General features: G+C 36.7%; 1 protein-coding gene across 4 annotated transcripts in view; it reads right to left on the minus strand.

The window, feature by feature from the left end:
- LOC124642381 (multiple C2 and transmembrane domain-containing protein) overlaps positions 1 to 26,533 on the minus strand; it is a 163,649-nt gene that overhangs the window by 65,294 nt on the left and 71,822 nt on the right. The window contains exon 1 of one of the 4 annotated variants that reach the window (XM_047180781.1): positions 23,107 to 23,398. The exons of the other annotated variants lie outside the window; for them this stretch is intronic. The gene's annotated coding sequence lies outside the window, so the exon portion shown is untranslated. Of the gene's footprint in view, positions 1 to 23,106; positions 23,399 to 26,533 lie in introns of those variants that run through there. 4 annotated transcript variants of the gene reach the window in all.

Raw genomic sequence — 26,533 nt, forward strand, 5'->3', positions numbered from 1 at the left:
ATATAGTAAGTTAACCTTTTATGAAAGGTTAAAAAGACACTAATACCAGACTGATAAATTAGACGTTTCATTTTTTTGACGTCGATTATCACATTGATTTATTAGTCACGCTTTCGTTCAGGGCTTTGAAAAAATTTACCTAAGTACTTTATACTTGGTTGTCGATGAATGGATTGTGTGAAAGTCGATATGACAAAAAGAATGTAACTATGAGATGACGGCAGACAGAAACCTAGCCTAAATATTCTTGGGATAAGGGTCTGACGACTTCATAATTAGTTTAGTACTTAACTTTGACTGAAAGCTCTTCTTTCTCCTGCCCTGTTCCCAAATTTTACTTGGGGTAGGCGCAATATGTCATTTTCTTCCATTTTCCCCTGTCACTCGTCATACTGACACTCACTCCCTTCCTATTCATATCATCTTTCAGGCAATCCATCCATCTTTTCTTAGGTCTTCCTCTTCCTCTCCATTCATCTACATTCATACCTAGCACACACTTTGTTGCATGCGTATCATCCCTCCTCATTACATGCCCATACCACGACAATCTTCTACTTCTCATCTTTTCTGTAACTGGCGCTACTTTCAGACTTCCTCTAATGTAATCATTGTAACTTTTACTGAAAGCAAGGACTCGAAATATTGTTTCTAAGTTTACTCACTCAATTCAAACTATGTATTTTCATAATAGCAAGAGCTCCAAACCCCATTCCAATATTTTCACACGCCTTACAAATGAATCTTATTACATTCTATACATTATAAAACTAAGTATCAAACCCCAATAAATAAAGTTCAACCATATCCATACTAAGTTCTCGTCCTGAAGCTATAAAAGGCTTTTCTCCAAGGAATACGAAGGCTCGGTCACTTCCTTGTACAAAATCAAGAATTCCCGACGCGGAGGAAGCAAAGATACGAGTATAAAAGTATTAAGTATGACGTCACGGACTAGTTCAATAATATTATGTAAATGGTTTAGTAGGTTTAGTTTCTGCCTGTGGCTTTGCTTGCGTTGAAGCATGTAACATAAAGGGCGTTGGAGTTAGTTTGTAAGTGAACTTGAAAAATAATTTTGATGACACCAATGAAATGCAACTCTATCTTTTTAGGAGTCATAAAACAATAATAGAAATTGGTAGGAAAAGTTAAAGAAATATCGATAGTCGATATCGATACTTTGGTCTCCGTCGTTAAAAAAAACTAACATCCGAGTTGAGATCCTCGTACTTTTTTAGAATCCAGATAGAAACAAAATCTAATCTGCAGTTCTAGAGGCTTTTCACATATTGTATACTTACTTTACGTAGGATGCCTAGATTCATTTTTTTTTGTCCACTTCATACATATTCTATGAAAACCCGATGACAGGCCACACAAAACAGGCCTACGCAAATCAGATGTACATAAATATACATTACGAAGGGTTGACTTCCAACCTAGGTGTTTGTCGCATGCGGCTGACGGACTACGGGACGAGATTACAATATTGTGACTGTTAAGGTTCGTTTTGAATTCTTGCTGCCGACTGCAACTGCCAACCGCACATGCCGCGACTGCATGAAGTCGGCCTCAGCTGCACTACTGTTTTGTATGTATTTATATGTAACTGTTTTGGATCGAAACGGCAACAGCATGTGCACCGTGCAGTGGCAGTTAGATATCGATGTCAGATGACAAATGTCTAACAGCGACATGAAGTCGCGGCATGTGGGGTCGGCAGTTGCAGTTGACAGTAAGAATTCAATACGTATATTTAGGGCTATTACGCACTGTCGACTAGTCGGCGGCGACTCAGTCCCTCGGCGACCGAAACATAGGCAACAACCGGCGACCAAGTGCGTAACACCTTATTTAAAGTAATGAAAGTCACAGTCGCTGGCGACTCGGTCATCAGCGACTAGTCGACAGTGCATGGCCAGGCCTTTAAACACAGACAACCGACCGACGCACTGGTTGGAATACTACCTTTATGTTTTTAGCAGGCCAGGATTCAAACATTTACATGGTAATCCAACCCGGGCCGAAACATTAACCTACTGAGCTTTTTGTTTGCTTAAATAGAAAACAGGATATTTTTGGCGACAGAGGACCATTTGCGTACATTTGTCGCTGAAATGCTGAAAGTCATTTTGCAGAGAGGTATGCGAAAATAGACCTTATTTCAATGAGCCGTGATTTGATATTGCAGCAACGTTACTTGGCCTGATTTCTGGTAGTTGTTGAGTTTGGCTACTTTTGGACCTGAGGGTATGCTGTAGTTATATATTTATTTATTTAAAATACTTCTTGCACACATAGTACAATGGCGGACTTAACGCCTTAGGCGTTCTCTACCAGTCTACCTTTGGGTGGCGGAGAGAAAGCGTTGGTAGGTGCAAACAAATCTGAAAAACTAGTGTGAAACATATACCTACATATATTACAATACACAAATAAATTAATAATAATATATATGTATGTAGGATCAGGAGAGCCGAGCGGTACACCATCAGGGTTTGGAGTCCCCATTTTATTGGGATAGACAAGACTTTATAACAAAATAACAATGTTTAATTACACAAAATAATAATCCACACAGTATACACACTTTAAAACAATAAATTAGGTAGACCACGAACAGACCTTACGGTCACAGTTCGTACAGTGGCATAGGCCACCCACATACACAGTATGTTAGTAAATAATATGGCGACACGAACAGACTTTACAGTCACAGTTCGTACAGCGGCGTAAGCCACCCACATACACAGTATGTTAGTAAATAATATGGCGACACGAACAGACTTTACAGTCACAGTTCGTACAGCGGCGTAAGCCACCCACATACACAGTATGTTAGTAAATAATATGGCAACACGAACAGACTTTACAGTCACAGTTCGTACAGCGGCGTAAGCCACCCACATACAAAGTATGTTTGCAAATAATATGGCGAAACGAACAGACCCTAGACTAGGGTCACAGTCCGTACAGCGGCGTAAGCCACCCAAGTACATAGTGTATCGTATGCCAATACAGCTATGTGAATATACAGCGAGGCTGTACCAAGGAAACCGACAGTTTTGTCGGGAGCAGGAGCTCTATAATGAGTCTAATCCGAAGATAGACTGATTTCGTCATCAAATGCATGTCCTTTTATAGGACGTTCGAACAATGACCCCTCTCCACAACAACTCTGTCCAAAGCGCGCGAAAGCGCGCCATGCGTTTACTTGATACAACATTATTAAGATTTAGCTTAATCTAACTAGATTCTTACAAGACTTTTACATTGCAAAGTTGTTAAATTATCCAAGAATGCTTATTGTAATTAGACAATCGCATTTAAACGTTAAAATAATCAAAATAACATGTTATTGTTGATATTGACAAAATCCATTTAGTTTCTGTTATTATAATAAGTACCTAGTCAAAAATTCAATTCACATGTTTACAGAGTACTTTATAAATCTAGTTTAGATTTATTAGACAAGAAATTGGCAAGATTACTTAATAATAATCGGTAATAAAAGAATCAAAACATTCATTTGGATATTACTATTGTTCACGCACCGGGGCGCGAACCATTTTTAATCTATGGTCATACATTGTTGTTTTTTTTTTATTTTCGTTTGGATACAGACAACGGTGATTGACATTGACATCTATCTGTCACATTTTTGTTCGGATATCCACAGTGGTAATTGATCTATCTCCGACACGGCCAGAACTGACATTCTACACGACCTCGTGTAATTATGTAACAATACAAATCTCTAGGTGTATATCGTTCGGCCTTTCTGACAAACAAAAGTCAAACAAAGTAATCAACACTGGGTAAATTAAGAAAAATCCTGAATTAGTCATAAAAAATCTTCACAGAAATTGATTCGAAAATTATTCGTAATAACTATGCTGTTACTGACCATACAAAAGCTCAACAAAAGTAGGGACATAGTCCCCCAGCCGAAATCACACATTCGACAAGTAATTTGGAATCAAATAGACAACACGCACAGGCGTCAACATAGACAGCCCGCATGCGTCAAGATTGATATCCAAATCCAGGAGTCAACATAGACATCCAACCAGGCGTCAACATAGACAACCAAAACACAGGAGTCAACATAGACATCCAACCAGGCGTCAACATAGACAACCCAAACACAGGAGTCAACATAGACATCCAACCAGGCGTCAACATAGACAACCCAAACAAGAGTCAACATAGACATCTTGCAAACTCGGCTATTGTATGTCGGTAGCAGTCAAATTAACGTCAATATCATCATTAAAAGTAACTGGACATTCAGGCATTTTTCGCAACCTATCGTGTGCGTATTTGTAAGTTCTATTGCAATTCAAAGATTAACAAATATCACCATCTAATAAAGTTAAGATCTAATTGCTAGTCAGACTTTCAACTTGTAAATTACAGCAACCATTACAACTACGGTTGTCATTCACAACAACGCCTTTTTGCTCGACAGGCTTTGCATCATTAGTGTGTCCCATGACCAAGAGCAATCAGCCCATCCTGGCCTTCCAGGGTACACAACCACAATCGTCAGTGACGTGACACCAACAGTACCGCAGACATTACACAGGTCTCTTCCTGGTCACCCCGATGCCATAACATAGGTCAACGGGTCTTTTCCAAGTCACCCCGATACCCATCATTAGTACTGCTTAACATAACGAAATAATCAAGTAGGCATAACACCTTACCACCAAATTTATAGTCTGATTCACAATTGAAATCATAGCAACAAAAATAGGTAAACTATCAACAATTACAACATAAAACTGGATTGATCTCACCAGATCTATCATTCATGCTTCTCGTAATGTCTCTGTACGCAAGCAAACACAGTGTCTCGACTTATGCAGTTCACGCTGCAAACCGGGCCGCAGTAGAAGCCAGGCGTCGCGTCGCGCTCACGGACGCCACAGCCACAAACTAGCAGTGCAGAAGCAGGAGAGGCTCACGGGATTATCACATGCAAAAGCAATCGGAAATCGGTTAATGTTATCACAACACCAATTATTAGACAGAGTTGTAATATCAACACGTTTCTGTTCTATTTTGTCAATTATTTAGTGGAGGAAATAAAAGCAAGAAAGAAGGGGTATTACATAATGTCAAAACAGTAACAGTGAATTTATGTGTTTGCAAGTAATTATGAAAATGTTTTACTGCAATAACTACTACCAAAGTTTCTTATTCATAGGAATGATATCTACTTTCAGTTGCATTTCTGTCACAAAGCCTACGCAACTTATTATCAAACTTTTTGAAAAACAATGGTACCGTAAACAGCTGCACTAGCGTCAGTATGTAATTCCATGGGATATACATACAGGGTTGTATCATTAAAACTACCAAACTAATTGTCTCGCGTTTATCTGTCGTGACTCGAGTACATAGTCATAAACATTCTACATAGGCATGAGAGTATTTTTGAAGGAGTTCAATTAACTGACTCTTATATTCAGGTGGAATATCAGTGTCAATCTCATTAAAATTTGGAGTCTCAGGAATAGAGCATTGATCAACATTCTTAACCTTTGTGATGGTAAGACTATTTTCGGTTAACATGACCGAAACAGCAAACCAATTTTATTATCTCACTATCTATCATGATATTATGACTTACATAGGCACTACATGAAAGAGTAAATGGTAGCTGTCTATTTCTACTTCACTCAGAATGTATTCGGTACATAATGTACTACAATTTCCTATTCCCATTATATTGACAACACAACCAATATGCTGGCCAGAGAATTGTTTAGCAAAAGTTTCAGCAATGAGAGAACATTCAGCCCCAGAGTCATAACAAAATGAATACGTCTCACCAGATTGACGTAGAACACCAGTGGTAGGTCGTACTTCGCATGCTTCAACTCGCTTCGTGGATGAATGACGGCTCGAAGCCTGACTCTCGGCACCTTCGCTTGAACCTCCCGGCCGCTTTCCAGTTGTCTTTGGGCAGCGTGGCGCGGCGTGTCCCGCCTCGCCGCAGCGGTAGCAGACGACATTCTTTGCAAGCGATGACGTAGCTGGTAGAATGTTTGGTTTTGTCGGCCTTCTTCCGACGGTTGATAGCTCTGCTACAGTAGTGACAAACTATTGTACTTGGCTTAAACCTTTTAGGTTCAGTGGAGAACTGAGGTTGCCTCTTAAGATGTGACAAGACACTTAGTTACTGTTGAAGTTAAGTTAAAGCAACCGATGAGCACGAACATCAAATTTAGAAACATGGGCCAGTATAGTGGATACAGCAATTTGTTCGACACTCAGGCTATTTTGACGTCAGCGAAGTGACATGTCTACTAGCATATGAGGCTAAAGATTCACCTTCTTTTGGTTGACTGTTATGAAGGTTAATGAGAGTAGCAGCGATAGTTTCTGACACATCGTAACGGGAAAGAAAGATACTTTTAAAGTCTGGCCAGGTCATGCCGGCATACGATACTTGGGAAAGCCATACGGAAGCACTGCCTTTCAAAGCTTTACTAAGGGTAATAATAAGTGGAGCGCCCTGAAGGGGTTTTTCAGATAGGCAAACATCAACAGTTGTACTCCAAGATCGAGCATTGGAATCGGGTGAATCGGGATCAAAATCGGGCAAGCGAATTGCATTAGACGGTGTGGTGGGGGTCTTCATTGCATCAATTAGCTGAGCCATATTACGGCCCTGAAGTTCTAACATTGCTCGCCATGGATCACCAACCCCTTCCGATTCCCGGGCTTCACCTAATCCCACTTCTGATGTAGGATCAGGAGAGCCGAGCGGTACACCATCAGGGTTTGGAGTCCCCATTTTATTGGGATAGACAAGACTTTATAACAAAATAACAATGTTTAATTACACAAAATAATAATCCACACAGTATACACACTTTAAAACAATAAATTAGGTAGACCACGAACAGACCTTACGGTCACAGTTCGTACAGTGGCATAGGCCACCCACATACACAGTATGTTAGTAAATAATATGGCGACACGAACAGACTTTACAGTCACAGTTCGTACAGCGGCGTAAGCCACCCACATACACAGTATGTTAGTAAATAATATGGCGACACGAACAGACTTTACAGTCACAGTTCGTACAGCGGCGTAAGCCACCCACATACACAGTATGTTAGTAAATAATATGGCAACACGAACAGACTTTACAGTCACAGTTCGTACAGCGGCGTAAGCCACCCACATACAAAGTATGTTTGCAAATAATATGGCGAAACGAACAGACCCTAGACTAGGGTCACAGTCCGTACAGCGGCGTAAGCCACCCAAGTACATAGTGTATCGTATGCCAATACAGCTATGTGAATATACAGCGAGGCTGTACCAAGGAAACCGACAGTTTTGTCGGGAGCAGGAGCTCTATAATGAGTCTAATCCGAAGATAGACTGATTTCGTCATCAAATGCATGTCCTTTTATAGGACGTTCGAACAATGACCCCTCTCCACAACAACTCTGTCCAAAGCGCGCGAAAGCGCGCCATGCGTTTACTTGATACAACATTATTAAGATTTAGCTTAATCTAACTAGATTCTTACAAGACTTTTACATTGCAAAGTTGTTAAATTATCCAAGAATGCTTATTGTAATTAGACAATCGCATTTAAACGTTAAAATAATCAAAATAACATGTTATTGTTGATATTGACAAAATCCATTTAGTTTCTGTTATTATAATAAGTACCTAGTCAAAAATTCAATTCACATGTTTACAGAGTACTTTATAAATCTAGTTTAGATTTATTAGACAAGAAATTGGCAAGATTACTTAATAATAATCGGTAATAAAAGAATCAAAACATTCATTTGGATATTACTATTGTTCACGCACCGGGGCGCGAACCATTTTTAATCTATGGTCATACATTGTTGTTTTTTTTTTATTTTCGTTTGGATACAGACAACGGTGATTGACATTGACATCTATCTGTCACATTTTTGTTCGGATATCCACAGTGGTAATTGATCTATCTCCGACATGTATATATATAACTATATAAATATGTACACTACAAACAATACTAATAACATATTAAGAAAGTTAATTTGAAACTGACTATTTATGTTTCTGCCAATTTCCCAAGATAGTGGTCACGAACTTTGAGTTTGAAGGTGTGACGGGTATTTACCATCCTGATCTCCGGATTCCAGATAGTCTGATCTCCAGATCTCCAGATAGTTACCATACAAAGTATAGGTACGTTGTGTCAACCAAATAGGAGCTTAAGGTATCTTATACCTAGAGGAGGTAAGTATCGGGTTGCTCATGTAAATGAGTTGAGGAAATCAGATAGAGCATGTAAAACATTGATTCTTAGCGAAATAGGGTAAGACTGAAAGGTGACCCCTATTAGCTGGGAAAATAGCTAGGCAGATGATCATAGTGGTTCCAAGAGGGAACGAAAATATGAGTTACTTTTTTCGTTTCTAATCGTTTGAATAAGTAGGTACGTATGGTACAGTATGAAAAAAATCTTTATGAAAGTTAAATTACCTTATTCTCATTCTTTGTATTTTGTTTTTTTGTAAAATTGTAAGAATTTAACGACTAATTGCGAGTCCCATATCTATTTTAAACACATGTACCTAAATTAACTAAGTTTCGTCGGCTAGAAATAGTTGAAAACTCCTAAGTAAGTCCGAGTTGAGAAAACTTAACATTGCTTAGCAAAATTTCTTCGTACTTTTAAAATACAACAGTTTTGTAGCAGTTGGTTAAGTAAAATGTTTCTTACTTATTACTTCAACTTAAGTTTTAAGTTTAGACGATACATTGAGGCGCCATGTGCTAGAGTCCAGTATTTATGTCCTGAATCAGACTGGTATTAGTAAGAAAGGTTCTGTACAACCATTTAGCTAGGTTTAAAGGGTAAAAAGAAATTGGGATTTTTAGTTCTACGGAAAATCTTAGATTGAAATAATAAATACGTCCAATTTGGAATTTGCAAAACATACTGTTGTCTATAGTATTGTTTCTTATTCTAGTTTAAAAAATTGTAGGTTTTTTATGGATGATACGACTCGCTTTGAAAAGATAAATAAAATTTTCAGAAATGTTAATTGAAAAGTCAGCAATAAAGTTACCTTTGTCCAAAGAAACATAAAATGTAGGTACGCACTTATCTGAGGTGTAATAAAAGTCCTATCTAGAAGTCCAGACTACGGACAATAGCTTTGCATTCAATATACAATTTCATCAGCACCAGACGACGTTCTAACGAACCCACCTTTGTAAGAACACGATATGAAAAATACCGACGACAACGGACAAAGTAAGCTGACAACGATCTTCATAAAGCTGCATTCTTTTATTAAGACAACTAGTTTAATAGGACTATTTTAATGAAAGCTAATAAATAAATAAAGTTCTTGGCTAAGTAAGCTACGTTAAGCAAAACCTTGGCGAGGTCGGTTTGTGGATGGGTCACCATCATGTCATGAAGAGTTCTTCCGTGTTTTGGAAGGCAAAATAAACTGTAGGTCCCGACTGTCATTTAAACATCTTTGGCAATCGCCTGAGAACCAGTTTTACCAAGGGGTATTGGGTTGCCCGGCTTATTGGGTTCTTCTTCTTCTTTCGTGTCGATGACATGTCTTATAGTGAGACTACACTTTGTCAGCCCAATATGCCGCCACAGCGAGAGCACGGCCGGATGCACTCATGAGGTCCTGCCGCGAGCAAGTTTCGAGTCAGAGAATTCGCTTATTGGGTTGAAGAGGTCAGATAGGCAGTCGCTCCAAGTAAATCACTAGACCTCAGCTGCATCCAATTGGACTGGAAGCCGACCAAACCAGTATTGATGAAAGGCTAGTTAGATGATGTCCTTAATAAAGCAACATTATTTTATAAAGAAAACTAGTTTAATATTTTCTATTATTACTAGAAGAGGGTGTAACGGCGCGACACTTTCCTCATTTTCTTTGTTGAAATATTAACTGTTCCGTCTTGCTAACGGTACGTGAAATGATAGTAGTGATAATAAAATGCTAGCTTGTAAAAGTTTTTAATGTCTAGGAAGTCCGTATTTTTGCGGAAATGTCAGTTGTTTTGGACTTTATTTTGTAGGTTTATGGGGGAAGGCTAATTGGAAAACTGTGGTATAAAATGTGTAGATAAACATTGGAGTTACTAGTTAAATTATATAGGTTTTTATAGGATGGTCCACACAAAAAAATGTGCTAAGTAATAAAATAAATAAAAATAAATAAGTATAAATAATCTTAGTTCCTATCCTAAAGTTAGCGTGTTCAAGCAAACTTATCGTCCTTATAATATTAATGTAGATTATTTGTCAAGTACTATTAACACGGAAAACTCACAGACACAGTATTCTATGAATAGCAATATAAATAGAAAGTCTCCAAAACAAATGAATTAATCATAATTATCATTAAAACAGTCGAGAAGTTCTTGTCAGAGTTTCGTAAAATTACAGCGTAGGTATTTCCAACTTTCATAAGATAAAGGTCAGATATCTATTCGTACTGTTACAGAAATAAACACCAGACAGTCTGAACTTTAAAATGAAATTGTTCAGAGTGAAAAGTCTATTGAATAATAAATTGATATCTGGATTTGTAGGCGTATCTCTATACAGGGTGGCCCATCCATAGGCGTCCAAAAGAAAAATTTAAAAGCTCTATGCTATGGGGTATCCGAATCACCCCCATGTATGTTCTGCGATTTTTTTGTAATTTAGGAGCTAGAATTGTTTTTAATTTTTTTTCCGTAATTTTCATTTCAACATTGTTTTTTATATTTTACCTTTTTTTCCTAACGTTTACAGATGATTTTTTTTTTGTAATTAATCATCACGATAATAGCTAACACCTGAAAAAGGCAGTTTGGTTAAACATTCTAGAACTTACATAAAATTTTATCTGAAGTTCAAAATTACTGTTGGAGTTCAGTAGCCAAAAATGTTAAGGGCTTAAAAAAATGTATAAGGGGTTTCTAAGCAGGTTTCTAATTTTGAACTTCAGATAAAATTTTAGTTAAGTTCTAGAATGTTTAGCCAAACTGCTTTTTTCAGGTGTTAGCTTCTATTATGATGATTAATTACACAAAAAAACATCTGTAAACGTTAGGAAAAAAATGATAAAATAGAAAAAACAATGTTGAAATGAAAATTACGGAAAAAAATTAAAAACAATTCTAGCTCCTAAACTACAAAAAATCGCTGAACATACATGGGGTTGATTCGGATACCCCATAGCATAGAGCTTCTAAATTTTTCTTTTGGACGCCTATGGATGGGCCACCCTGTATTTAAACATCATCCTCGTATGCTTTGGGGCAAATTCACTGATAGTCGTTTAAGTAGTAGGTTGGCTAAACGATGAAAAAACCTGCTTCATGTATTGTTGTTCTTCTGCTTCATGTTTTTTTGCGTGTAAGTGTAACAAAAAACTTTACTTTTCTAATATTTTGGTATGATGGTATATAATAAATAAATAGGTTCCCATTTTTTGACTTCTTAACTAACCGAGTAGCCTAGAACCCGTGCTAGAACCGTTTCGAGGCATCACATCATTCAATCAGGCGCATTAAGGAGGCATATTAAATCACAACATTAAAACAAATTGGATCCTCAGTATTTTTATAGCAGTAACAATCAAATAAACATGATCATTTAATGCATTCTTAATTATTTTTTTAATGAAAGATCCCACGATTTTTTTTTTCAAAAAAGAGAATCGCAAAAATATACTTAAAGAACATTGTATGACTGAAAGCAGTTAATCGTTTATTTTTCCACCACTTGTAAACAAAGCTATGAAACATTCAAGCCTTAACAGTTTGTTTTCACATATAGCCCCTGGGACCCGGATTTATTTATTTCAAGGCACGTCTCACCTCCATGAATTTCTGTAGCTGTGACAAAAAATGGAAAAAAAAAAGAAATTACACATTTTTTTTTGGAAAAAATCTCTATGTAACGAAATACGTAACAAATTATATGTATTTTTATGGTTATTCTGTTTCAGACACTCAAACCTCAGCTGACCAAAGTATTTCGTCCCATGTAAAATAACAGCGGATATTTTTTTCAGAGTAGATATTAGTGGTGGTGCCAATGTAAGTTTTCTAAGTTACGAGTACTAAGTTAAGTATGTATTAAATTACATATAGAAAAATGTATTTATCTTACACACACTAATGATATATATATGTTACCGTAAGATTACAAACATCGTTAGATTACAATCTATCTCGAGAGATTGTAAACTGTCGAATTATTGTGAACCGTAACATCTGATTGCAATTTAACGCATTATTTTTCGCTATATTATAATCTATCGATGAGAAATTGTCAAATTGTCAACTGTCCGAAAGCTCTCTTTGATTGGTCAGTCTTTTTGTAAGATCGACCAATCACGACCAGCCGTTCTGTTCCCATGGAGTTCCCGTAGAGTTAGGAATGAAATAGAGGTGTCAGTTAAATAAAATAAATGCTCTTCAAAAATTCTTCAAGTATTAAATTTATATAAAAATAACTCTTATAAAAATACAGTTAGGTATTTTGTCTTCAAATACAAACTAATATTTAAAAATAAAATAAAAGGGGTGCTAATTAAACAGGCTTCTTTTTAATATCATTATTCGCCCCCAAAAATGTATGTTGCCTTCTAAATTACTAAGTCAGCCACAATTAATAAAGCGTCGAGCATCTAAATAATACTATCTTAGCCACGAGTTATCTTCCACTCTAAATACAACTCAGCATGATGGTTATTTTTTTGCATCTAAATTTGTAGCATGCATTCTAACAGTAAACTTCTTAAATACTATTAAATGACATCATAAAAATATTTATTTACCTTCTAATTTTTTAACTCGTACCTACTGAATTTTTTGTTTAAAATATAACACATCCCATATTAATTGACCCAGCATGGAAGTAAGCATGCAACATGCAGCAAGCATAACTTCTGTCACGGCTCCGGCGCTGCGGGGCTCCGGCGGTCCCATGCGAGCTTATCGTCGCAGATGGTTTTCACGCTCACCACCGCAGCTTCGGCTTGCTGGCCGGCTCCGCCGGCCAGCCTCAGCCGCGGCGGCGAGCGCTGAAACTACCTGCGCCTCAGCTCGCAGGCCGCCTCGCCCCTCCGCGCCTACGCGGTTTTGAATTGCACTCTAGGGGTAGGGCAGACAAGACTACGTGGAGTCGGTTTTGCAGCGATTCGTTTTCGTCACTAACTTCAATTTTTAATACAATTTTTAATTGTGTGTAATTTGAGTCTTAAAAATTAAGTACAATTTTTGATTTTATAAAAAATTAAACCGTCACTTATTTTTGCACGTCAAAGAGCTGTGACACCGGGAATTGCAAAGAACATTGTCTTTTTTGACGTTCTACCAATCAGCGCGCAAGATGCATTCCGTTCTACGCCAGTTGACAATTTGACCGCTCTAGATCGCTCTCGATCTTACAAAAAGACTGACCAATCAGGGAGAGCTTTCGGACAGTTGACAATTTGACAATTTCTCATCGATAGATTATAATATAGCGAAAAATAATGCGTTAAATTGCAATCAGGTGTTACGGTTTACAATAATTCGACAGTTTAAAATCTCTCGAGATAGATTGTAATCTAACGATGTTTGTAATCTTACGGTGACATATATATTATTTTTTCTTCGCATGCTATTTCCCCACCACCCAAAGGTAGACTGAGAGATAATGCGTTAAGTCCGCCATTGTACTGGTTTATGCAAAAAGTATTATAAAAATAAATAAATAATGACTGAGTAAAGTTGAAGGAAAACATCTTGAAGAAACCTGGACTTAAATGTCTTAAGTTTATTTCTATTTAATGAATATAATAATTATAATAACTAGATTCGTAAGGTGATCATGTAGTTAATTTCCTTGCAAAGCTGCAATTAGTCAAGCTGGTCATGACCACGCTATAATTTGTAGTAAATGGTGATTAACCGAGTCATTAATTAGCATTTGACCACCAACCCTCTGTTACCATAATTTCGCTTGTAATAATTTAAATACCAATCACTACGTAAATAAATAAAGTTTGTAAGTTTGTGAGGCTGTTGGGGGGATATACTTATGGATTTACAGAAGCGATAAAAATAGAGAGCCAAATAAATGACAGTCATTTATCTACAATTCCATACTAATATAATTAAGAGGATTTTTTTATATGTGCATTCACTGTTGTATAGCCACGCACTATCCTCGAGTAGTAATGTAGTAAGCTGTGCTCTATTAGGTACAATGTGTTCCTAGTTCCTTAAGAGCAACTTGAGTAGGTACCTAAGTAAATACTTTTAGTATGGCTAGAAGTGTCCCTTCTTTAAGTATTCTTTAACAATACATTATTTTCAGAAGGAGTGCCGTTCATTATGCTAAAGGCTTTGTGCTTCTTTGTCGCAATTTCCGTAACAAAGCTTCCAGAACTTTCTCAACGATAATAAACCTTCTACCACTTTGAATAATCAGTTACCTAAATACTTTTTGGGCTGGTTTCAAACAAAAACGTTTTGCTAAAGAATATTGCGATATAGCCAACAAAAAATATAATAATACAGCCGATTTTCCACGGTTTTACCTGCGTCCCGTGGAAACTGCTGCCCGTATAGGGAGAAAATATAGCCTATGGTACTGGGGAAGAGTGGTATAGGCTATAGTATGGTACAGGCTATATAACATCACATAACATACATACATACATAATATGCTATTTAACAAGGCTTTATAGCATGGCATAGAGGATTCCTAACAGTGAAAGAATTTTTCAAATCGGTTGAGTCGTTACGGAGGTTTTAGGTTACAAACGACCAAAAACATTTTTAGTCTTTATTATATTTGTAAAAATACACACAGTACACAATTATACAGATAACCAAATTGGATTTTGTAAATGTAATAATTACAAACACACTTATCTCAAAACAGCCGGGCTATTTACCCATATAAATCGATTGGTGGTCGGAAAACCTCTGATACGGTGACATGGGTAGATAAAGGAATATACAGGATGTTTTACTCAATTTATTTACATTATCGGGGTACAAAAATAACTGGCGAAAAACAAATATATCATGTTTATAGCTGGCATGGTTGACAAAACTTCATGCCTGATTTTCTCGTATTGGTAAGCAGAGATAGTTGGTGTTACTTATGACTCAAGATCACTTATGTGCTCTTATATGTAGTATACCATTATAAGGCTCAAAACTAGATTTGATGTTCTCAAGGAAGATCTCTCAGAAACAACTGGACCTGTTTGAAATGTACCCAGGTGCGCGCGTGGTCGTAGATAGTCACTGAAAGATACATAAAACCGCTTGCTGAAATTAGTTAAGTATGCACAAACTCAAATACATGAGATAACTAGTAGTGACATTAAACAAAACAAATAGCAAAAATTATAATATTCTATTCAACTGCACGTGAACTACAATTGATTTGCAATTCCCAATATAAGTTATAGCAATGCATCGAGCGAACTGACTGTCGTTATACCCACGCGCGCCTAGGGAGCGCTAATGACCTAGATGCCCGAATTTCCCGGAGTTTCTCGCTTTAAAGCGAAATTGAAAGAAGGTATTTTGAACGTAGTGCAATAAAAGACATAGAGGAGTTGGATTGGTAAGTTCTTGTTACAATTGAGTGTACTATAGTTTTCGCTCGTACCCCTTGGGAAGGTTTCGCGCAACTGGATAAGTAATAAGGTATTTTTCCTGGATGCACGGGTAAAATCGGGTTTTTCGAAATAAGGGCGTTAAAATATGAAGAATATTTTTGCTTGGGAAAATCCTGAAAGATTCTCAAAAGAAAAACTCGACAAAATTAAACTAAAAGCTTCTCCCTAGCCTTTTCTTAACTATGTTGGAATTTGTTTCCAATCTCACAGGATGTAGCTGAGCATTTGTGTTTTAGTGTGTAGAAATCAAACTAAAAGCTTGAAGCTATACGTTTAAGTAAGTTTTTTCTAGCTTACTACAAAAAAAAGTCCTTCTTATAGGTACACTTGCAAAAAACGTGAATTTCTTTAAGAGTACTATACTAAGAAAGCTTCACGTCATATACATCAATGCAACTGCAGTTCTGTGCAGTGACACGTTAGCTAAGTTCCCACTCGCGTCGGTGCAAGAGGTGATGTGCAATGTGGAAATGCAATTTTGTTGCACTACGTCTGACTGAAGGTAGTGTTGCCAGAATATTTTTGAACATATTGCTTTATTTATGACCAACTTCAAACAGAACAGGTTCACAATTCGAGTGTTTTAAGTGATTTTGCAATGACAAAAAACTCCACTGCGGAATACGAAAAGACTTTAAGCATTAAAGGGTATAAAGTAAGTAGTAAAGGGTAGTAGTATCATGAGAACTATCAAAAAACCCGCGTATGACTATGTTCGATACCAATGTATCGTAAGTTTCGCTTTCGTAAGTTATAAGCACGTACTATCTAAGTACCTACATGTTTTGGACAACATTGACAGAGTAAAATTTTCGAAGTCGCAACCAAAAATACGTTTCTGTCAACCGTACTTAGTTCAGGCACCAGTTTTAGCTTCCTGAATTCACTGAAGCAAATCTAATTGCCAGCACCCGTGCCTTTGTATTTTAAATAGTTTTATATTATGTATGCGTTCAGTACATAATTTCCAGTTTAATGACGATGGTTAGAAAGCTTTCGTTCAAATAATTCTGACACTCTGTATTGTTTTGCTCGTACCTACTTTCACGTTAGCAGAAGCCTCGAGGTGGCTTTTACTCAATACTCAATACTTTAATGCGAACTATAATGTTTACAGTTGTTGGTATACAGGTAATTTATGTCAAAATTATGGACCCTGTCGGGCACAGCATAAACAATAGTAGGAGAGAGGAGGAAGCGCATTGAGTGTCGCTTTGAGAAGGTTCTGACACTTGGGCTTGTTAGGAGATAAAACCTCACTCGGAAAGAAAAGGAGAAGTAAGCAAGATACTGTACAGATTTGACCAATCAAAAATAATTTATTAGTCTAGTTATTTTTGACGAACTCGATAGCGCAATGGTCACCATGCCGAAATGCAGAGGTTCCGGGTTCGATTACCGGTTCGGTCGACATTTGTGTGATGAGCATGTTGGTTGGCCGTGGTCTGGGTGTTACAATATGAATTTAACAATATGTATATATGTTGCTAAATTATGTAGTTTTCAGTGGTGTTAGCACCCATAACACAAGTTAATTAATAACTTACCATGGGGCTAACTGACTGTGTGTGAAAAGGTGTCCCTACATTATTTATTTTATACAACTTCTTGTAGTAAGAGTTGCAAATTTTCACATAAATAAATGATACAAGAAATACAAGTGACGTTTGATACGGACCTAAGAATCAAAGATGGCGCCGTAAGTAGGGCACTATCGAACAACTTCTGAGAGAAGACGTCAGATTTATAACCCTCGTATTTTGTAAGCCACACGAGTATGCTCGGGGATATATTCGATTTAGCCTAATACGACAGCGACGTGGTTCGTGACTCTTGACGTTTCAACTGGCTCTAAAGGTTGATTTCCATGTACCTACAATACAGTATACACAACTAGCGATCCGCCCCGGTTTCGCATAGGTGCAAACCATCCTTTTTAATCACTCTATCTATTAAAAAAAAACTCCTTTTCGTGTTCTAACTATCTATTCAAAATCCTTTTCGTAGTTTTAAAAGATTAAACAGTAGGTATACACCAATGACATGTATAATATGACCCACTTTGTCCATCGTTTGAAACTGTCAAAACAACAAAGTTTTAGGCTGCCCGCCCGCGTCCGAATATAAGATAAAATGACCGATTTTTTTGTCGGGGAAAATAGTAACACTGATAGCAATAAAAATTCAGCCCGATTAATTTTCCTACAAATAGACTTGTAGTAGATAGGTACATGGAAAATAAAATACGATTCTGTATACTTGGTCTCCAATTTTGGAATCAATTTAGATTTAGTGAGCTAGCTTTCCAGTTAGAAATCTTGGAATCTCGATTTGTTACCACGCGTATAGAAAGCCTTTCGAATATTACTTTGCTATCGAAAAACCTACCGGCAAAACAGTTTTCTGTTGATCCCTAAACCCCTTAATATAATCTAGGGGCAAATATTATTATATCTTTATGCACTATTGAAAGATATTAAAGAGCTCATGGCTATGTCAAAGCCACGTGAATCAATCGATCATAAGGTTAAGCTTGCTGCGGTCCGTCCGTGGATGGGTGAACATATTGTCTGACAACCGGCCTTAATAAGGAGTATTGGGTTGTTCGGGTATCTACAAAGGTTGAGGAGGTCAGATACATCCTCTCATCCTCTGAGCCTTTTTCCCAAACTATGTTGGGGTCGGCTTCCAGTCTAACCGGATTCAGCTGAGTACCAGTGCTTTACAAGAAGCGACTGCCTATCTGACCTGAGGAGGTCAAAATCTGCCTATCTGAGGAGGTCAGATAGGCAGTCGCTTTTTGTAAAACACTGGTAGACATGTGTCATCCGGTAATAATGGAAGCAGACCCCAAAATAGTTCGAGAAACTCTGGGCTGCTGGGATGATGCGCTATTGAAAAAAATATATTTTAACATTAAAACTCATGTATGTATCAATCTACGATCTTTTATATCACCATTTCAATATAATATGTAGTCAATTTTCTCCAAATCTCACTACACTTTAAAATACACGACAAAAGAGCAGAGAGTTCAATAAATTCTAGAAAGGACGGAGCGTCGAGTTTTCAGGACATCGCTGTTTTAGTTTTGTTAATAAATCTTTTGTTTTGTTGTTCTTGTTTTGTTTTGTGTGCTTTATTGTTTTTATGGTTTTGTCATTTATATGGTCGCTACTGTCTTTTGTTTGGGTATATTGGAGTCTACGGATAACATTTTGCGGACTCTAACACTGCGGAGATTAAGATAGAGGATTTTATAACGTCTTTGTGTTTACTACAAGAGTAGCGTGAGAACGTAGAATCAGTCAGAAAAAGCCATTGTGAAATTGGCTTGCAGTGACTTCGCAATAGTCAAAATGAATGAATTAAACACTATGACGCGAGCGAAGAGCATCAAATGACTGACTCCAGAGAGGCAAAGTTAAGTTAAGAACGGCGCTAAAACGCGAGGTGAAGCGTTGGTAATCATAGGATAATTTATTCTATGGTTCTTGAAGGAACCAACAAAAATCTGTACCGACAAAACTTCTGTCGTTCTTAAAAATATTTCTGAATTTGATTCTAACATAACAATCGAAACAATTTCACTCAAATCAAGTTTCCATCAACTTTAAGAATTCAGTAACTAAACAAATTCATCAAAACTAAAACCATTTAGCATGCATTTAATTACTAACTTATCTATATAGCAGACAATGTACTTATACCCGAACAAAACGCAGGAAATATTTCATTGTGCACTTTTAATTAAATTGTGGGGCGGTTGGTACCTATTCATGTCCACACAAAGGTACAGTCGACGACATTGTAGTAGAGCTACTTTCATTTTATTCTTTATTACATTTGCGATGTCACATGTCATAATTAAGTATGAAGACCGATAGATCTACCGAAAGTTCGTAATCCACAAATGTTTGATTAAAATCTGTCATCATTGATAAATATAGTTCAAATCAAATCAAAATATTTATTTGCTAAAATATGATACATACATAAGGTCTTACAGAAGAATTGTTTCAGCATATACTGCTAGAGCGTGGCGTGCAAATGTATTCATACACAAATGTTTATCCAATATTTGCTGTTTTCCCGCGGTTTTACAAAATATAGCCTATGTTAATTGGAAATAGTCTAGCATTTCAACAGTGAAAGATTTTTCAAATTGGTTCAGTATTTTCGGAGCCTTTGGGTACAAACCAACAAAAAATGTTACCTTTACCCATAGGTGTTATGATGATGATGTCCTCCTAGCCGATTATCGGCTACGGCGGCTGTTCTCATGTAAGGAGATTAGCCGACTACGCAGGACATATTATAGTGCACGAGCATTTGCGCAGACACAGGTGCACTCACTATTCCTTAACTCTCATAGCCCGATGGGACGGTAATCCGACACGACCGGAGAGAGATCAGGCGCAGGAGTCAGGACCGACATTTACGTGCTCTCCGATGCACGGGTGTATCAATCACCAGCTTCCAGGCTCCGGGCTGCTTTGTGAAAGTCTACTAAAACCCACAAAGTGATTTCGGCCCGACTCGGGAATCGAACCCGAGACCTCGTGCTCAGCAGCCGCACTTGCGACAGCTAGACCAACGAGGCAGTTAGGTGTTATACCCATACGATCACTAGGTATAGTTTTTAACACAGACCTTTGAAAATTTTCGTATTATACGGGGTTTTCACGAACTGTGGCAAGTGACCCAACCATCAATGTCCCCGACTGTACATGCCCGTTAAGTGCTTAATTGATTGCATACATAGGGAATACATTGAAATGCACATATTATGCGTATTCAAGGAACCAGTAGGTGGTAGTAATTGGATTCTGTTAAACAAAGGCGTCAATGGTTTTCACTTTAATGTAATAAACTGTACTTCCTGACTTGGTTGGTTCCTACTGGAATGTAGCGGGAGAAAAATGAACAAAAAATTGTTTTTCATGTGTATCCCTTAAGGACTGTGCATACCTACTTAGTTAATTTAAGTTGTTTTTACATTAAGCCACGCCATTCTTCTAATATCATTTGATTTTGGTAGGTATTTGGTCCTACGCGTATATTCCATACTTAATACAAATTTACAGATTCCTCACAAATATTTAGATGTAAGTTAGCTTAAGAGTTCGATTTGGGTATCGCCTATTTGCTTAGGTATGCCATTTTCTTAAGCAGTTTTTTTCATCCAGTCTACCTACTTTTTTATTAAAATTAATTTAGCCATTTTTAACAATAAATCACGTTCGTAATTAGTACATTCGCATTTACTATAGTAGTTGATAGGATAACTACAGTAGTTAGTAGTATTTATCTCCTGAAACAACTGTAACTACTCTAAATCTGTGTAAGTAACGATTGTCTTAGTTTAGATTTACGTTTCAGAAGGTGTTAGTGCAGTTTTCGTTGTATCCAAATATCTCAGGAGACCACTGATTGGGAGGCAAGATAAAGCAAACGAACTTAAAAAGCAATTAAATTATAAATTAAAAAAAAACCCCGACCCAAAAAAAGTACGCAATTATTATGACAAAAGGTTAACCCTATAAAAAGCAAAAATAACTTTAAACACTACGTAAGTACCAACTAAAGCATGTCAGACTAAACTAAATTTTGTCGTGTCGGGGGTCAATCGTAAAATTTCACGTGGAATTAATGCTTAGTTACTCTATTTTTTACCAGTTCACCAAAATTTCGGACAACCCTTTTTTTACATATGTAAGGATTTAAATTAAACAAAGGTAAATGATGTGATGTGATAGGACATTACTTTTAATTTTATTGTTTGAGTCTACAATAACATTAGAAGGTCAAGGTCGCAATAGATAAAGACAAATCTACATACAAACAATTAGATACCTAAATGTTAATATTTAAATACATACATGCAAAGATTTGTTTGTCAGTGATTTCAGTTTTATTGAGTCGACGACTCATTTTGTTATTGAGTCTAAGTGTTACTACAGACGCTAATAAATACCTAATTTGACAAAAACTAGCCATTTTCCCGCGGTTTCACCCTCGTCTCGTGGTAACCGGTGCCCGTACCGGGATAAAATATAACCTATATTACTCGGGAAGTGTAGCTTTCTAACAGTGAAACAATTATTCAAATCAGTTCAACAGTTTCAGAGCCTTCAGGGTAGGTACAAACAAACAAAAAAAATATCCTCTTTATTATGTATGTCAGTAAAGATTAAGAATAAAATAAAAAGTCATTATTTTCTTTCACTCAAGTACAGTCAGTAACAATAGATATTGAACCCTCGCTTATCGTAAGTTCAAATCTATCACACTGAAAAGTCATTACACTACGAGTATTTATAGAATAAAAATGCTATAAAATTCCTTCATTTAAAAATAAACGAGCGATTATTTGAAAGCAGAGCATTTTCATTCGTTTTTATAGCTAGATAAGATTGCTATTTTATTATTAAAAGGGTTATTGTTATCTCTTGGAATGTAATTAGGTGTAGTTTATGTATGAACACAAACGTGATAGTGTTCTGCATAAATATCTTCATTTTGCTCTCTTTTATGTTTTTGTTTTTAATAAAAATTGTCTGATGTTTCCTGAGATAACAGAAAAGGATGACTAGCTGTTCAATAAACACAAAATCAAAACCGAGTGCAATTTGTACACAGATGTTCCTTAAATATGGAAGATAACTGGATATTACTATGGACTTAGGTGAAATCGCCCGAAACAGTTCGAATTTTAGGTACGTGCTCAACGATGGGACATAGAATTTAATGCGGAAGGCAAATAAGAAAATCCTGGCCTAGGAAGTAATATCAATAATTTCACACTTAACTAAATCTACACAATACAGATGCTCACACACAAACACTAAAAACTCTAATACTTACCTGCTAATTCATGCCACTATCGGCTAATTATATTATTATTCTGTTAAGTTACCTCTCCAAAAAAAAAATACTTACAAACAAAAAATCAAGCATGGCTAGTATCCTTGGACTTAGTGACTTAAGACACTATTTAGTGGCAATCTAGCAATTCATAACACTTGTTTAATCAACCGAGACTATACTTTAAATTATCATTATCGTCATGGCATCATCGTTTTAAAAGCACTAAATTTAGGCCTTGTATTTGACCCCTATTAAAACAGGTCTAGAAATAATATTAGATCATCATTATAATTGGTACTTCAAGGAAATATCGGAGAAAAACATTGCGGTTGGCTGTTCATTGACCTATCATCACAAAACGCACAGAACAAGCGAAGTAAATTGTATTTCGATTATTTCTGTCACAAAGAATGTATTTATATAATATTTATTACGTCAAAAAATTTAAGCTCATTAGCATATATGCATTAATAAAATTATTGTCAGCTGAAAAGCTGACTGAAAGCTGTTGACTCACGATTGTCATTTGTTTTTATTTCTTTACCATTCTACCTCAAAACAACAAACTGTGATTTATCCCTTGTCTTGTAAAACATGAAAAGTCACAACACTATTAAGCTAAAAACACTATAGCTCCTTATTTACACTGAGTTGTAAGCCATTCAGTTATGAATGGCCATTGATAACACAAATCCATTCGAAACGTCACAATCCACTATTTTCCCACAACATTTTTCACCACTACACACACTAAATTACAATTTGAACACTATATTTCAAAATATGGCGGCAAATTGCGAAATAAAAAAAAAGCGCGGTAAAAATCTGGCGGGAAAATTCGATACGGTGTTGGAAGTCACACGACTCGCTCGCTCGGAGGTCGGGCGATAACTGAAAATGTTGCTAGAATTCAGGCTTCAGTCAGGCTAGTGACATTTTCAGGTCTGTAATTTACTGGAGCCTGGAAAACAGCTGTTCGTATTAACGTGAAATTAATCAATCTTAGAATGTTTGGTACTTAATCTGTTCCAAAATTGAAGTTTAGGGCGTCAGCCTGTTTTGTTTTTATGGTTGAAAATAATCAAAGGGTTGAAAAGAGGTTTAACGTAATGTAGGTTGGGCTAACGAGATTATTTGAAAGAGTTATCGAGTATTTCAGTCAGCAAGAGTGTGATACTCCGTTCCAATCCGTCTAGAGTTGGAAGAGTTATTCACATCTGAGTTTAATTATTTTACAGTTGGGATGTTGCCTGCCTAATTATGAAGCTATTTTGATGTTGATGCATTAACTTTGTAATGAGTACTTTTTGCAATTGGAAAATCAGTAGGATTTTTTTGGATCTCCTGAAAATAATAAGTAGGTACTACTTACTTACCTGAGTAAAATTATAATTCTTATATCTCAAGGTCAACTCTATCTCTGTGCCAAATTTTATTAAAATCAGTTCAGTGGTTTAGACGTGAAAGCGTAACAGACAGACAGACAGAGTTACTTTCGCATTTATAATATTAGTAGGGATTCTTTGATCTCTTACACGTCGTCTCTTGTTTATATGTTTGACACACAGACTGAAGTGTGTTGTTATAATAATCAGGTTAGTTATTTTCCTTTACAAAGGGAACTGGGGCAAGTTTACGCGTTTCCGCATGAATGAGCTTTCTGGCTCCATTAGTAGTGTGTCTGCATGAGATATTTTGTTTTGTTGTTGTGATTTTATTTTGATGATGTATATGAGCCAGCGCCGCGACTCTCTGTCTCGCATAGGGTCGCTGTATATGCTGAGCGAGGGCCATTTCCCGTGATTGTGATGCATATTTTCCTTTAACCATTTTCTTCATTTTTTCGTTTTCATTCCTGTTTTGTTTTTTTTTATTATTATTTTTGTGTGCTTTTATATACATTCGTTTTTGTTTGTGCTTCACGAATGCGAATAAACGTTTTGATTTAATTTGATTTGATTTATGAGCTTACAGTAATATACTTAGTACGTTTGCCGTTTCCCTCGCGGTTTCACCCAGTTCCCGAGGGAACTAGGTACTTATTCAATGGAACGGAATTACAAAGTAGCTATGTTTTTGTCTGTCTATTTAAATTCACTTAGTAGTTTTGGTGTGTAAGGATTTTTAATTCAATGTGACACCCATATTCTTTTTTCTAAGACCTATTTTTGTGGCAGATGGAAAATCAAGTTCTCTTCTTCCTTGGTGTGGCAGAAGGGAGTGTCAGACTCTTACTGACTGAAACCCACCAAATATCATGTTACATGTACCAGGGTGCTTTTCATGTACCAGGGCCGCTGTAACTCTTTTAAAACAATACCGCAGCCCCGACAGGCATTTTTAAGACCTTGCATTTAAAAAGTTCAATCGTAAATCGCCCTTCTTGTAGATAAGAATTTCATTTGAAATTTTATCGAGGTTGCAACATTTTACACGAAATATATTTTGTAGTATTTCTCGTATCCTAGGGAAGATTCTAGCGCATTCATTCAATGTAAATACCGACGCTTCTTCGAGGTTTAAAAGGAAATAATCCATCATAGAATGTGGATTTTCACCCGCGGGGTATTTTTAGCTAGTTTAAATTATAATTTTAGGTTATTGTTGTTTCTGAATTGTTTGAAAGTGTTGTTTATTTTTACGGATTCGTTGGCATATAAATAAATCATAAAATAGATTGTGTAGGTTGTAGGTGGTGGACTACTTTGAGTATCGGGTAATTTAGTAGTAGATCGCTGCTTCTTAACTTACATTTTTGTCAATTCTTAGATACTTAAGCATTTTATGTTAGTATGTAGGTAGGGCTGCCATCCGTCCGGGTTTCCCCGGATTTGTCCTCGTTTGGAGGCCGTCCGGGGGCCGTCCGGGCGGGGTTTCTAGAAGTGTCCGGGGAAAACCCGGACACTTTTCATGTAAGGAAGCACCTCATTGAATTTAAGTGTATGGTAATAGTAAATGGGTTACAAATTAGGTATTATTTTGTTTAAAAAAAACCGTACTCGTTCGGGGAAAAAATGCGATTTAAGCCAAATGTCCGGGTTTTTTTATGTTTGTCCGGGTTTGGCGAAATTCGAGATGGCAGCCCTATGTGTAGGTAGATATATGCTTCATCATGGATAAGCTACATTTAGGGCTAACAGTAGGTACCTTCCTACATACTACCTACTCGTATGACCAAATGCATCGGTAGAGGGTTTTAGTCGAATATCAAGATAGGTAGGTACGAGGAATCGCTTTTAGGGGTTACAATCGTCACGTTCAACTGAACTAGCTAAGAGCTAATCTTAGTTGGCACTAGGATAGGTGATTTGACGAAAAGTAATTAGGTATCGTCTTTTCGATTTTGAAAATTATTTTTCCGACAGAAAAATAGGTAGGTTATATTTTATCCTGATGCGGGAAGTTGTTCCCTCAGCATGCAGGTAAAACCGCGGGAACCGGCCAGTACATAAGTTAGGCACCTACATAAAACATTTTCAATGGTCTTAGGATTCCGTGCTTAAAACCCCGGAAGACAGTAGGTAATTCAGTGGGGACTTGTAACTCGGTTTGTTCCTGGTGATAAACTTGAGAATGTTTTAAGTTCCTCCATTCGTCCTCTGAGAATAACACTAACTTTAGTAATTACTTAGGTACTAAGTATATTAGTTTGTATCGCTCACGTTTACTAGTGAGAAGAGATGAATCGAACTAAATTGGGAGTTTATGGGAAAGTTTCTAAGAAATTGATTTAGTAATCAGAACCATTCTAACTGCTCCTGTTTTGTAGGTAGGTACGTGTTCATGTTCGTTCTCGAAAATCATCAAGATGAAAAAAGGACGAGTGAGTCCTTATATTCCTGTTATTTCTTCAAAAATATTATGTTATCATATTTTTTTTTTAAGTCTGGAATGAAACGATTGTATACTGACTTTAGAATATTACGTTTATTTGTATAAGCGCCATCTAGTGATCAAACTGTAAACTAAAG

The sequence above is a fragment of the Helicoverpa zea genome, chromosome 24 (assembly GCF_022581195.2).
Source record: "Helicoverpa zea isolate HzStark_Cry1AcR chromosome 24, ilHelZeax1.1, whole genome shotgun sequence".
In the NCBI taxonomy this organism is placed as follows: Eukaryota; Metazoa; Arthropoda; class Insecta; order Lepidoptera; family Noctuidae; genus Helicoverpa; species Helicoverpa zea.